General features: G+C 46.7%; 1 protein-coding gene across 1 annotated transcript in view; it reads left to right on the forward strand.

Moving 5' to 3' along the window:
- Nucleotides 1-13,107, forward strand: part of LOC144597057 (uncharacterized) — an 83,107-nt gene that overhangs the window by 26,468 nt on the left and 43,532 nt on the right. The gene's annotated exons all lie outside the window — the stretch shown is intronic.

The following is a 13,107-nucleotide window of genomic DNA, read 5'->3' on the forward strand; positions in this document are numbered from 1 at the left end:
AATGAAAATATAATTTGAAAAGTGATACTTTGTAGCGACCATAGAGAATGGTCCAAGTCGTCGAACCCTCGGATTGGCCAGCGAGGTCATGTGCGCTTTTGGCGCCCGAAATGTTCAGTTCGGCGAAGTCTTCGAAGAAGACAGTAAGTTTTTGATGGTTGTCCTTTACCTTGTTGTTTAACTCTGTATTCGAATATTGCGGCTGCAATAAACTTCTTCTACAACCAACAAGTTTTCGGACTCCGCATATTGGTGACCCCGACGTGATCTGGACGATCACCGACTATGCAGGAACCCGACGCCTCGTTGTCGATGGCCGCGCCGGGCACACCGGAGTTAAGCGCGTCAAGCGTTCACCTTCCGTTGTTTTGGACGCACGCACCGCAATCTTGGTTTATCCACACCGAAGCTCAATTTCATATAAAGAAGATATCGGACGACTCCACGATGTACTACTACCTCGTCAGCGCTCTATCGTCGGAGACGACCACGCGCGTGATGCGGTTCATCGTTAATCCACCTGCGGAAAGCAAGTACGAGGCCATGAAGAAAGTGTTACTGCGAATCTTCGGGTTTAATAAGCATGGTGGTGCTGCAAGACTTCTGCACCTACCGGATCTTGGAGACCGACTGCCTTCCGTCCTCATGTCCGAAATGATGATGCTAGCCGGTGAGCATACGGATTGCCCTATGTTCGAACAGGCATTCCGCAAGAAGCTTCCTGAGGATGTCCGACTGCTGCTCACGGATTGTTCTTTTAAGGACCCCGAAGCATATGCAGCGAAAGCGGACGCGCTCATAGCGGCTAAAAACAAGACAAGCGGTTCGATCAACAAGGTCTCGACATCAGTGACCACGCCACAGCGACGTCAAGATGGCGCCGCGTCTCCCGCCAATTCTCCGAAAGCCCGCCAAAAAGATCCGCACAAGCGCGGCTGGTGCTATTATCACCTACGATGGGGTAGCGAATCCCGCAACTGCCGCTCGCCTTGTACCTTCGCGGGAAATGCCTCGGCCGATCGTACATAGGGGCAGTTACGATTGGCCAGAACCGGCGCCTCTATGTCCATGATCGATTCACGGACACAGAATTTTTGGTGGACACGGGAGCCATCGTCAGTATAGTGCCGCCGACCGACCTCGAAACCAGATCGGGTAAGACAGGTCCCACCCTCATCGCGGTTAACGGCAGCCCAATTCGCACTTTCGGTATACGGAAGATGTCCCTTGTGTTAGGCCTCCGCACGTACGAATGGCCATTCATCATAGCCGACGTCAGACAAGCGATCCTGGGCGCAGATTTTCTCTGGGCTTTTTCACTGGTCCCGGATGTCCGCGGTAACGACCTCCGACCCTCCGCCGGAGATGAGCACGTCGCTCCGACAATCGCCTCCCCGCCCAGCCCTACTGTCCAGGCCGTCGTCGCGGCCCCTGACTCGTATGCTGAGATCCTGGCGGAGTTTCCAGAGCTGCTCATTCAACGTTTTGACACGTCTTCGGCCAAGCACGGCGTGGTCCATCACATCCGCACCGAAGGCCCTCCCGTTTTCGCTCGGGCCAGGAGACTACCGCCAGACAAACTGGTGGTGGCACGGGCGGAGTTCAGGAAGATGGAGGAAATGGGAATTGTCCGTCAGTCTGACGGCCCGTGGGCCTCGCCGTTACATATGGTTTCCAAGGCATCTGAGGGGTGGAGACCATGTGGCGATTATCGGCGTCTCAATGCTGTCACCACGGCTGATCGCTACCCCATACCGCACCTACAGGACTTTTCATCTGGGCTGGAAGGAGCGGTGGTGTTCTCCAAAATCGATTTGGTGCGAGGATACCACCAGATCCCGGTGCGACCGGAGGACATACAGAAAACTGCAACGATTACTCCGTTCGGGTTGTTTGAATGGTTGCGTATGCCTTTCGGTTTAAAGAACGCGGCACAGGCTTTCCAACGACTGATGGACCGCGTGGGCCGGGGTTTACCCTTTTTGTTTATTTATTTAGACGACATCCTGGTCGCCAGCCCCTCAGTGCAGGAACACCAGGCCCACTTGCGGACCGTGTTCCAGTGGCTCCAAGACCACGGGCTCATTATCCAACCCTCCAAGTGTCAATTCGGCCTCCCTGCTCTTGATTTTCTAGGGCACAGAATTACCCTTGCCGGCGCCTCCCCTTTGCCCGAGAAGGTGGAGGCTATCCGGGCATTTCCCAGGCCCACCACAGTAAAAGGGCTACAGGAGTTCGTAGGCATGGTTAATTTCTACCATAGGTTCGTTCCGGCAGCTGCGCGAGTCATGCGCCCGCTTTTCCAATGCCTTGCAGGAAAACCGGTAGAGTTGATATGGTCCCCGGCCGCAGAGTCGGCTTTTACAGCAGCTAAGGCAGCCTTGGCAGACGCCACCATGTTGGTCCACCCGAGCCCCTCCGCCCCCACGGCCCTGACGGTTGACGCCTCTGACGTGGCGGTGGGCGGGGTTCTGGAGCAGCAGGTCGGTGGCCGTTGGCAGCCTTTAGCGTTTTTCAACCGGCAACTAAATTCGGCCGAGCTGAAGTATAGCGCATTTGACCGAGAGCTTCTGGCTCTCTATTTAGCTGTTCGTCATTTCAGGTACTTCCTTGAGGGCCGCCCATTTGTGGCCTTTACGGACCATAAACCATTAACATTTGCTTTTTCTAAATTGTCTGACCCATGGTCGGCCCGCCAGCAGCGGCACCTGACTGCTATCTCCGAATTCACCACCGATGTCCGTCATGTCGCGGGTAAGCTTAATGCCGTTGCTGACGCCCTGTCTAGACCTGCTTTTCCCCCTATTTCGGCGGTGGACTGCGAAGTGGATCCCCAGGCACAGCTTCTAGCAGATACCGTTTCGACATACCAGTCCACCACTTCGGGATTGAAGTTGGCCCAGGTAGCTTGTGGGTCGGAAGGCACAAAAGTCTGGTGCGATGTTTCTCTTCCCCGTCCCAGGCCGGTAGTACCGCCCTCCCTTCAGCGCCGGGTTTTCGATGCCATTCATGGGCTGGCGCACCCGTCCATCCGCTCCACCTCTGCCTTGGTAGCAGCTCGGTTTGTCTGGCATGGCCTACGGAAACAGGTAGCGGGTTGGGCGCGTTCCTGCGTTCCCTGTCAGACCGCTAAAGTCCAGCGCCATGTCCAGCCCCCCGTACAGGATTTCGAGGTCCCAGCGGTTCGTTTTTTTCACATCCACGTGGATTTGATCGGGCCTTTGCCTTCCTCCCGGGGCTACACCCACCTCCTCACGGTGGTGGATCGGTTCACCCGGTGGCCAGAGGCTTTCCCATTGTCTGATATTTCGTCAGCGTCTTGTGCTAGGACTTTGGCCCTTCATTGGGTAGCTCGTTTCGGGGTCCCAGGCAGTTATTACCACTGACAGAGGGCCACAGTTCACTTCGTCCCTCTGGGCCGCGCTCGCAGAACTGTACGGTTCCAAGTTACAACCCACTACTGCATATCACCCCCAGGCAAATGGACTCGTAGAAAGGTTCCACCGTCAACTTAAGGCGTCCCTCAGTGCAAGGCTTGAAGGCCCGGACTGGGTAGACCAGCTCCCTTGGGTTCTTTTGGGCATCCGGACTGCTCCTAAGCTAGATCTCGGTGCGTCGTCCGCGGAGCTAGTATATGGCTCGACACTTCGAGTACCCGGAGATTTGTTTCCGGACCTTTCAGACCAGCTGCCTACAGTCCCATCAGTGTTAGCATCTCTCCGGGAACGGGTGGGCTCCCTGGCTCCAGTTCCGACTTCACGTCATGGGTGTCCCATGGTACATGAACCGCCTTCCCTGAAGGACTGTGAGTTTGTTTTTCTGCGAAAAGATTCCCATCGCGCCCCGTTGCAGAGGGTCTATCAAGGGCCGTTCCGGGTTTTGCGTAAGGGAACGGCTACCTTCACCTTAGACATGTGCGGCAAGAGTGAGCTCGTCTCGGTGTCTCGGCTCAAACCTGCACATTTGGATCCGGATCAACCAGTCCTGGTCGGTCAAACCCCTAGGAGAGGCCGACCTCCGTTAGTTCCGCTCAGTCCAGGACCCCCCGTTCCGACAGTTCCTCCAGGACCCCCCGTTCCGACAGTTCCTCCAGGACCCCCCGTTCCGGTAGTTCCTCCAGGACCTCCCGTTCCGGCTGTTCCGCCAAGTCCGGAACCCCCGGCTCCTGTGGTTCAGGCTGTCCCTCTCCGTACTCGTTATGGTCGCGAAATCCGGCTCCCTGCTAGGTTCCGCACCTCGGGTTCTGGGGGGGGTCATGTAGCGACCATAGAGAATGGTCCAGGTCGTCGAACCCTCGGATTGGCCAGCGAGGTCATGTGCGCTTTTGGCGCCCGAAATGTTCAGTTCGGCGAAGTCTTCGAAGAAGACAGTAAGTTTTTGATGGTTGTCCTTTACCTTGTTGTTTAACTCTGTATTCGAATATTGCGGCTGCAATAAACTTCTTCTACAACCAACAAGTTTTCGGACTCCCCATAACTTACCATTAAAACAACTTTCCTTTTGCTTCAAACCTTTCTCATTTTTATTCTCGTGCTCTGATTATACCGCTACTGTCAGGAGGCATGAAGACAAATCCCATTAAGGTTTTAATTATCTTCTTATTCATTAATTCTATCCCTAGAGTGTATCCTGGTTGCCTTCAATCTAGCTCCTCTTTCACTACTTTTGTAATTGTGATATTAATCAGTGCCTTCCCCTGAGTTTTCCTACTCAGACTGTTATAACCTGTTATAACCATGAATTGCCAATCATTACATTAATGACCACTGTGTCATACAATGCTCTTAATTTCCTCAAAATATTTATTCAACTACTTGCTTTGGTATATTGCACTCTATCCTGTTCCTGTCCCTTTATGGTGTCTTTAACATGTGGTTAACTGGAGCAAGCAGCAGAACATGAAAGGAATGCTTGACAGGATTTGTATTGGAGCACCACACAAAATATTTCTCGTCCGTGCTTCAAAGATTCATCAGGTAATGCAAGAGTTGAGTAAAGGTTTAGTAAAAAATCGAGGATCCAGTTGCAGATGAGTGCTGACACCTAGTCCTGCGAGTTTGGTTATAAGTTTGGATGGTATGATAGTGTTAAAGGTAGAGCCTTCGTCTATGAATTAGAGTCTGACATACGTGTCTCTCTAGGTTTTGCAGGGTTGAGTGTAGGGCCAAGGCAAAGGCATCGTCCGTGGACCTGTTGTTGCGGTAGGCGAACTGCAGTGGGTTAAATCCGCTGGGTCTAGACTGGATTTAATACGTTCTGTAAATAGCCTCTCAAAACATTTCATGATGGTGGATGTCAAAGCCACTGGACGGTAGTCGTTTAGGCATGTCTTGCTTTTCTGCGGCACCGGGATGATGGTGATCTTTTTGAAACAGGTGGGTACTTCAGAACAGAGTAGGGAGATTAAAGATGTCCACGAATATGTCTACTAGCTGGTCCCTGCAGCTACTAAGGACATGGCCAGGAACTCCGTCTGGGCCAGTTGCTTTGTGTAAATTTACCCTCAGGAGAAGCATACTTGAGTCAGATGGGCCAGGTGTCACCGCCCTGTTGGCCTTCTGCTCGAAGCGAGCATAGAAAGCATTCAGTTCATCGGGTTGGGTCGCACTATCACCAATGATGTTGCTTGACCTTGCTCGGCAGCCAGTTATCTTATTCAGACCTTGCCACATTCACCGTGTGTCCGAGTGATTATACTGGGACTCGGTATAGTCTCTTGGCATCCTTGATGGCTTGTTTTCTTGTATAATGTTTATGCCTTGAACATAAAACAGAAATAAAAAAACTTAAAACCAAAAAATAATCAAAGTAAACATTTATATGAAGCATACAGCTTCAAAGGAATGTCAGAAATATTTATAGGACCATAAAAAAGGACACTAAACGCTGGAGTAACTCAGCGGATCAGGCAGCATCTCGGAAATTTAGGATCGGGACCCTTCTTCAGACTGAAACTCTTCTAACAGTACCACAGTTTGTTTCAGCATCTATTAACATCAAATATTAAAACTTGGTTTATTTAATTTTCCTTATGTCTACTGAAGGAAGTAATTTTTTTCTTGTCAGGAATTATGTGGGAATATTAGAGTTCATTGCAGAGTCCGCCCATCTATGTCACTTGACTCTGGAGAAGATGATGCAATCCCTTTGGAAAGGTAAAATATGCTGTCAACTCTCTTATTTCCCTTTCCTGGAACAGTTGGAAAGTTATACGTTTAGTGTCATGACAGCACATTAGTAGTGTTTATGGATGTGGACATTGGAGCTTTTAATGGGAGAGTGCACACAAATTGGCAAGTTTGCAGTTGTGGTTAGCTAGCAGTTTTGTAAAGATTGTTGGCAAGCTACAGCGTGCACATCAATATGTTCCCAATCTCCACACTTGTGCTGTACTGAGAAGTGCAGGACATCTGACCTCCCCTTTGGCATCTCATTATTTACTAAGTCTTTAGTTATATCTGGACCAATTCATTTGATGAATTTGGGCCAGAGATTCCCAGAGGCAGCGCTGATATTGCATTTCTTCAAGGAAGCTTTGAGTACATCCTTATCTCTCTGATTTCCTGGTAGGCTCTCTAGAGACTGAATGTTGGAAGAGGCTTGTAATTGCAGGCAGGATAGCAACAGTGAAGTAATGAGATAGCAGTGTTAGGAGGTTCTATATAATTTCAATGAGTTGACCGAGGAAGAGGATAATTGGAAGTTGCAGAGTTGTAGTAGAGTTGCTGCCTTACAGCGCCAGAGACCCGGGTTTGATCCTGACCACAGGTGCTATATGGAGTTTGTATGATCTTCCTGTGACCGCAAGAGTTTTCTCCTGGTGCTCCGTCTTCCTTCCACATTCCAAAGACGTAAGGTTTGTAGGTTAATTGGCTTTGGTAAAATTGTAAATTGTCCCTAGTGTGTAGGATAGTGTTAGTGTACAGGGATTGCCGGTCGGCACGGACTCAGTGCTGCATCTCTAAAAAACATGTTTTGTTTAGTTTAGAGATACAGCACGGAAACTGCCCCTTTGGCCTACCGGGTCCACGCTGACCAACGATCCCCACATATTAACACCATCCTACACCCACGAGGGACAATTTTTATATTAACCAAGCCAATTGACCTACAAACCTGTACATCTTTGGTGTGGGAGGAAACCGAAGATCTCGGAGCAAACCCACGCAGGTCACGGGAGAATGTACAAATGCCATGCAGACGGAACCCGTAGTTGGGATCGAAACCGGGTCTCCGGCGCTGCATTTGCTGTAAGGCAGCAACTCTATCGCTGCGCCACCGTGACCTATGTAGGAAAAAGAGAACAATTAAGCTGCCAAGATTAGCGTAAGAAAAGACAAAAATACTATCATTATAAGCATTAAAGGTGCATATTTTTGTGAATGTGAGAACATTTTGCTTGACAGATTGTTAGATGAGAAATAAATAATGGCCTATACAGGACATCATTGCAACCACAATGTTCTTTGAATTAAACTGCACATTTTTTTATGATTGTCTAAACAGCATCAGTTTAACAGTTCATTAAAATAATTTTTGGCCCCGAATGTGCAATGCTTTATTCAAAAGTCAGGCTAGTTTATGTAGTTATGCAGTGATATACACACCAGTGGTGCATGTTTTGGGGTATTGAGCATTTTGTAACCATTGAGATTAGATGCCATAATTACACAAAATACAACGATGAAACTTAAGATCAAACCACAGACATGTATTTACAAAAATAAATGAAAACATAGGATGTGGCAAGAATAATGGGAGATAAAAATAAGACGCTGAAGCAGCACTGGAAGATGTATAGAAATAAGAGTAAAGGGCCTGTCCCACAGGCGATTTTTTAGGCGACTGCCGGCGACTGTCAAAGTCGTAGCAGATCGCCAAAATTTTCTTTTACCCTACGAAAATGACCACGACAATGCCGAGTCAGGTCGATACAAGTTACTTTTTTTATGAAACTAGCACCTGGCTAAGAGATTACACCGTCTTCGGAAACATCGTGAAATTCCCACGCTTATCAATGCTTCTCCGGCGTCCTAATTTTCGCTGAAACCACTGACAAGTCTAATTACTTGAGAGTTTTGAAATATAGCATCTTGCCTGGGTTACTTGAAAACCAAGCTTCAAGTTAACAAGGCATAAACTGGATTGACTTCCAGTTTACTAATAGGAGTATTAAGAAATTTAATTTTAAACGTGGTTAAATGGATTTTTGTGCGGAGTGTGGGCATTCTTTGAAAATGTACGGGAGATGCATATCTGGTTTCTGGGTTGCATATCTGGTTTGGGAGCCTACTTTAAAAGTGATCGCTGATGGCCATAAACATCGCGCAATTCCTACCTGACTGTCAAACTGTCGCCTCCAATCTACCTGTCAAATGTCCTGACGGTAAATAAATTTATTTTATGGTAACTTCAAATAACTTTACTTAATTTAATATTACGTGCTTCTAAATGCATCTGCGACAACCTAGCAAACCAGAGGACAGCATGCGACAACGCCCGCAATAAGCAACGACACCTGCCGATAAATCAGCTGTCGCCAAGAAATTTCTATCCGGAGAATTTCTAGCGACGCACCGAGATCCACTATGATTCTTTGAAGACTCCTCACGATCATGCCCGCGACACCCCGGCGAACTGTCGGCAACAACCTAGTCACCGGCAGTCGCCTTAAAATCGCCTAAGTGGGACAGGCCCTTAAGTACTTACCCTCCAAAAAAAAATCACCAGCAGCCAGACTTAAAAGAACCGAGCTAACTTTATTGAAAAAACTAAAAAGAAAACAGATTAAAGTATATAGTGCCCTCCATAATGTTTGGGACAAAGACCCATCATTTATTTATTCGTCTCTGTAATGCCACAATTTGAGATTTGTAATGGAAAAAATCACATGTAGTTAAAGTGCGCATTGTCAGATTTTAATGAAGGCCATTTTATACATTTTGCTTTCACCATGTAGAAATTACACCTATGTTTATACATAGTCCCCTCATTTCAGGGCATCATGATGTTTGGGACACAGCGATGTCATGTAAATGAAAGTAGTCCTGTTTAGTATTTTGTTGCATATCCTTTGCATGCAATGATTGCTTGAAGTCTGTGATTCATGGACATCACCAGTTGCTGGGTGTCTTCTCTGATGATGCTCAGCCAGGCCTGTATTGCAGCCATCTTTAGCTTAAGCTTGTTTTTGGGGGCTAGTCCCCTTCAGTTTTCTCTTCAGCATATAAAAGGCAGGCTCAATTGGGTTCAGATCGGGTGATTGACTTGGTCACTCAAGAATTGGCCATTTTTTAGCTTTAAAAATCTCCTTTGTTGCTTTGGCAGTATGTTTGGGATCATTGTCTTGTTGTAGAATGAACAGCCGGCCAATGAGTATTGAGGCATTTGTTTGAACTTGAGCAGATAGGATGTGTCTATACACTTCAGAATTCATTATGCTACTACCATCAGCAGTTGTATCATCAATGAAGATAAGTGAGCCAGTTCCTTCAGCAGCCATACATGCCCAGGCCATAACACCCCCACTACTGTGTTTCACAGAGTAGATATGCTTTGGATCTTGGGCAATTCCTCTCTCCTCCATACTTTGCTCTTGCCATCACCCTGATATAAGTTAATATTCGCCTCATCTGTCCACAAGACCTTTTTCCAGAACTGTGGTTGCTCTTTTAAGTACTTCTTGGCAAACTGTAACCTGACCATCCTATTTTTGTGGCTAACCAGTGGTTTGCATCTTGCAGCGTAGACTCTGTATTCTGTTCATGAAATCTTCTGCAGACAGTGGTCATTGACAAATCCACCCCTGAAGAGTGTTTCTGATCTGTCAGACAGGTGTTTGGGGATTTTTCTTTATTATAGAGAGAATTCTGTCATCAGCTGTGGAGGTTTTCCTTGGCCTGCCATTCCCTTTGCAATTAGTAAGCTCACCAGTGCTCTCTTTCTTCTTAATGATGTCCAAACAGTTGATTTTGGTAAGCCTAACGTTTGGCTGATGCCTTTGGTAAGCCTAACGTTTGGTGTCTCTAACAGTTTTATTCTTGTTTCTCAGTCTCATAATGGCTTCTTTGACTTTCATTGGCACAACTTTGGTCCTTATACAATACAATACAATACAATATATCTTTATTGTCATTGTACCCAGGGGTACAACGAGATTGGGAATGCGCCTCCCATACGATGCAATAATTTAAGTAATTAACAGCAACCCAACGAAACGAAACAATTGTAACAGTTTTTTAGACAGGGTAAGGTGCAAGTTGATCTATGCGTTGTGGCCATCCGGCTCAGCAGGACCGGTTCATAGCAGCTATGGCCCTGGGGATGAAGCTGTTCCTGAGTCTGGAGGTGCGGGCGTAGAAGGCCTTGTATCGTCTGCCCGATGGAAGGAGTTCGAACAGACTGTTGCAGGGGTGTGAAGAGTCTTTGTGGATGCTGGTGGCTTTTCTGAGGCATCGTGTGCTGTAGGTGCCCTCCAAGTCTGGTAGCTGTGTTCCGATGGCCCTCTGAGCTCTATGGACTACCCGCTGTAGAGCTTTCGTTTCTGCCTCCGTGCAGCTGAGGTACCAATCAGGGATGCCATGCGTTAGGATGCTCTCTATGGTGCAGCGGTAGAAGGTCGTCAGCAGCTGTTGGGGTAGACCAGACTTTTTCAGTGTTCTTAAGTAGAACCGTCTTTGTTGTGCCTTCTTGACCAGCGCAGCAGTGTTATTGGACCATGTTAGGTCCTCCGAAATGTGAGTGCCCAGAAACTTGAAGCTGGACACTCTCTCCACACTGTCCCCGTTGATAGAGATCGGGGCATATTCCCCGTTATGTGACCTACGGAAGTTGATGATCAGCTCCTTGGTCTTGGTGGTGTTTAGGGACAGGTTGTTATCCGAGCACCAGTCCGCCAGGTTCTGCACCTCCGCTCTATAGTTTGTTTCATCCCCGTTGGTGATAAGCCCGATCACCGTTGTGTCGTCTGCAAACTTGACAATGGTGTTGGTGTCGAATGCAGGAACACAGTCGTGTGTGAAGAGGGAGTAGAGCATGGGGCTCAGAACACAGCCCTGTGGTGTTGATAAACAACAATAAAAGTTTCCAAAGGGGATGGAAAGACTGGATGAAAGACTAGGTGCTGAGAGCTCTCTTATACCTGCATTAATGAAGCAATTAAACACACCTGAGCAATTACAAACACCCGTGAAGCCATGTGTCCCAAACATTATGGTGCCCTGAAATGGGGGAACTATGTATAAACATAGCTGTTATTTCTACATGGCGAAACCAAAATGTATAAAAATGTCCTTTACTAAAATCTGACAATGTGCACTTTAACCACATGTGATTTTTTTTTCTCCAATACAAATCTCAAATTGTGGAGTACAGAGGTAAATAAATAAATGATGGGTTTTTGTCCCAAACATTATGGAGGGCACTGTATTTATTATAACCAGGAACAACAAAACACTGGCATTAAGAGAGAAAACACAGACCAGGGAGGTGAACATCTGATTGATGAGATGTGCAGTTTGCAAAGAGCCTCACTGTGGATCTGAGTGATAAGTGGAGGTGAAGACCATGATTTTGAATGGGAGAATATGACTGAACCTCAAAATTTGAAGTTTTTCTTCTGGGGTGAAATGGTGAGGGGTTAATTTGGACTCCACTAATATCTTTTGTTACTGCTTTTGGTGTCATCTGTCAGTTCTCCAAGTATTTTCTTACACATGGTATTTTGTAGGCCTGGAACTGAATCCGAGAAGGTGATTCATTTGATTGATGATGTGAGTACCACCCTTCCCAGTAACAAATATTAATATAGCCATTTTTCATTACTGCAAAGGAATTGTTGCCTGTCATTTCACAATTAGGCATGATCTATTAACTAGCATTTCAGTGAGAGCGTGCTTTCAATGTGCTAACAGAAGGCCAGTATCGAAGGTGCTCAAAGGCCTCAATATCTTGCATCAGGTGAGTCTGGCACAAGCCAGAAAACAAAGCCTACACTGTTCTCACAAATTCAGAAGAAGCCAAGTGTTAATATGTACTTTAAAATTTATGCTTTGAAATACTGTCTGCCTTAAATAGCAACAATTCAACCTTAATAAATGTATGTGTTAGATGTGTTTTATCAGCACTTTTTTCCTCATTATTTTAATCCTTTCAAAATGTTTTTAAACCTTTCTGATTTTAGGGGACACTTACCAGCATTTCCACTGATAGCAAACATCTGTCAAAAAAGGCCCTCAGGCCATGTTGCTGAAGGCTTTGTCACCCCTGCAGATGCAACATTTTTCTGAATTGCCATGGCAGCAAGGCCTGAAACTCAGTTTACAAAAAAAACTGTTTCTATAATGGTTGGGACTTCAAGAATAGAATTATAGAGCCATAGAGCATGGTAACAGGCTCTTCAGCCCATCTCATCCATACCCCATCTAAGCTACCAGCATTTGGCCCATAACCTTTCCTATCCATGTACCACGATTATTCATCCTTCTGGCACCTCTGGCCTAAATGTTTGCCATGGGCACAGCTGGACTGTTTGCATTCAGGCTATGAAATGCTACCACTTTGATTCTCTAGTTTAATTGCTCCCTGCCTTTCATACCTGGATGTAATAGCACTGCAAGCCCATGATTTGATCTGCTGGTTGTTGGATTGCTTTAGTCTATTGCATGCTGTTGTCACTGTTTAGTATGAATGTTGTTCTGCATAACGGCCCAACCACTTTTTGTACATACCCCGAGTGTTGCTCCTGGCATAACTTCCACACAGTTGGTTGAGCCGGAGCTGGTGGCCTGGCTTGGTGATATTGGTTTAAAGTGGATTACACTGGGCCATGAAGTTATAGAATGTGTTGAGTATAGTTTTGCTGCTGCTCATAGCTCACAGCTCCATATGAGTACCCTAGATCTATTCCATTGAGCATAATAACATGCCACACGGCATAATGAAGACGAGACTTTCATCCCTATAAAAACTGTTTACTTCTACCAATAATATCCTGAATAATTTTATCTTGGATAGGTAACTGAGGAGAATTCAACACCTTAATGTACATTCAACACCTCATGTTGATTTTCTCACCACCTGCCATAGATCCGGACAAGTAGCTGATTC

The sequence above is a fragment of the Rhinoraja longicauda genome, chromosome 9, assembly GCF_053455715.1.
Source record: "Rhinoraja longicauda isolate Sanriku21f chromosome 9, sRhiLon1.1, whole genome shotgun sequence".
Taxonomy (NCBI): domain Eukaryota; kingdom Metazoa; phylum Chordata; class Chondrichthyes; order Rajiformes; family Arhynchobatidae; genus Rhinoraja; species Rhinoraja longicauda.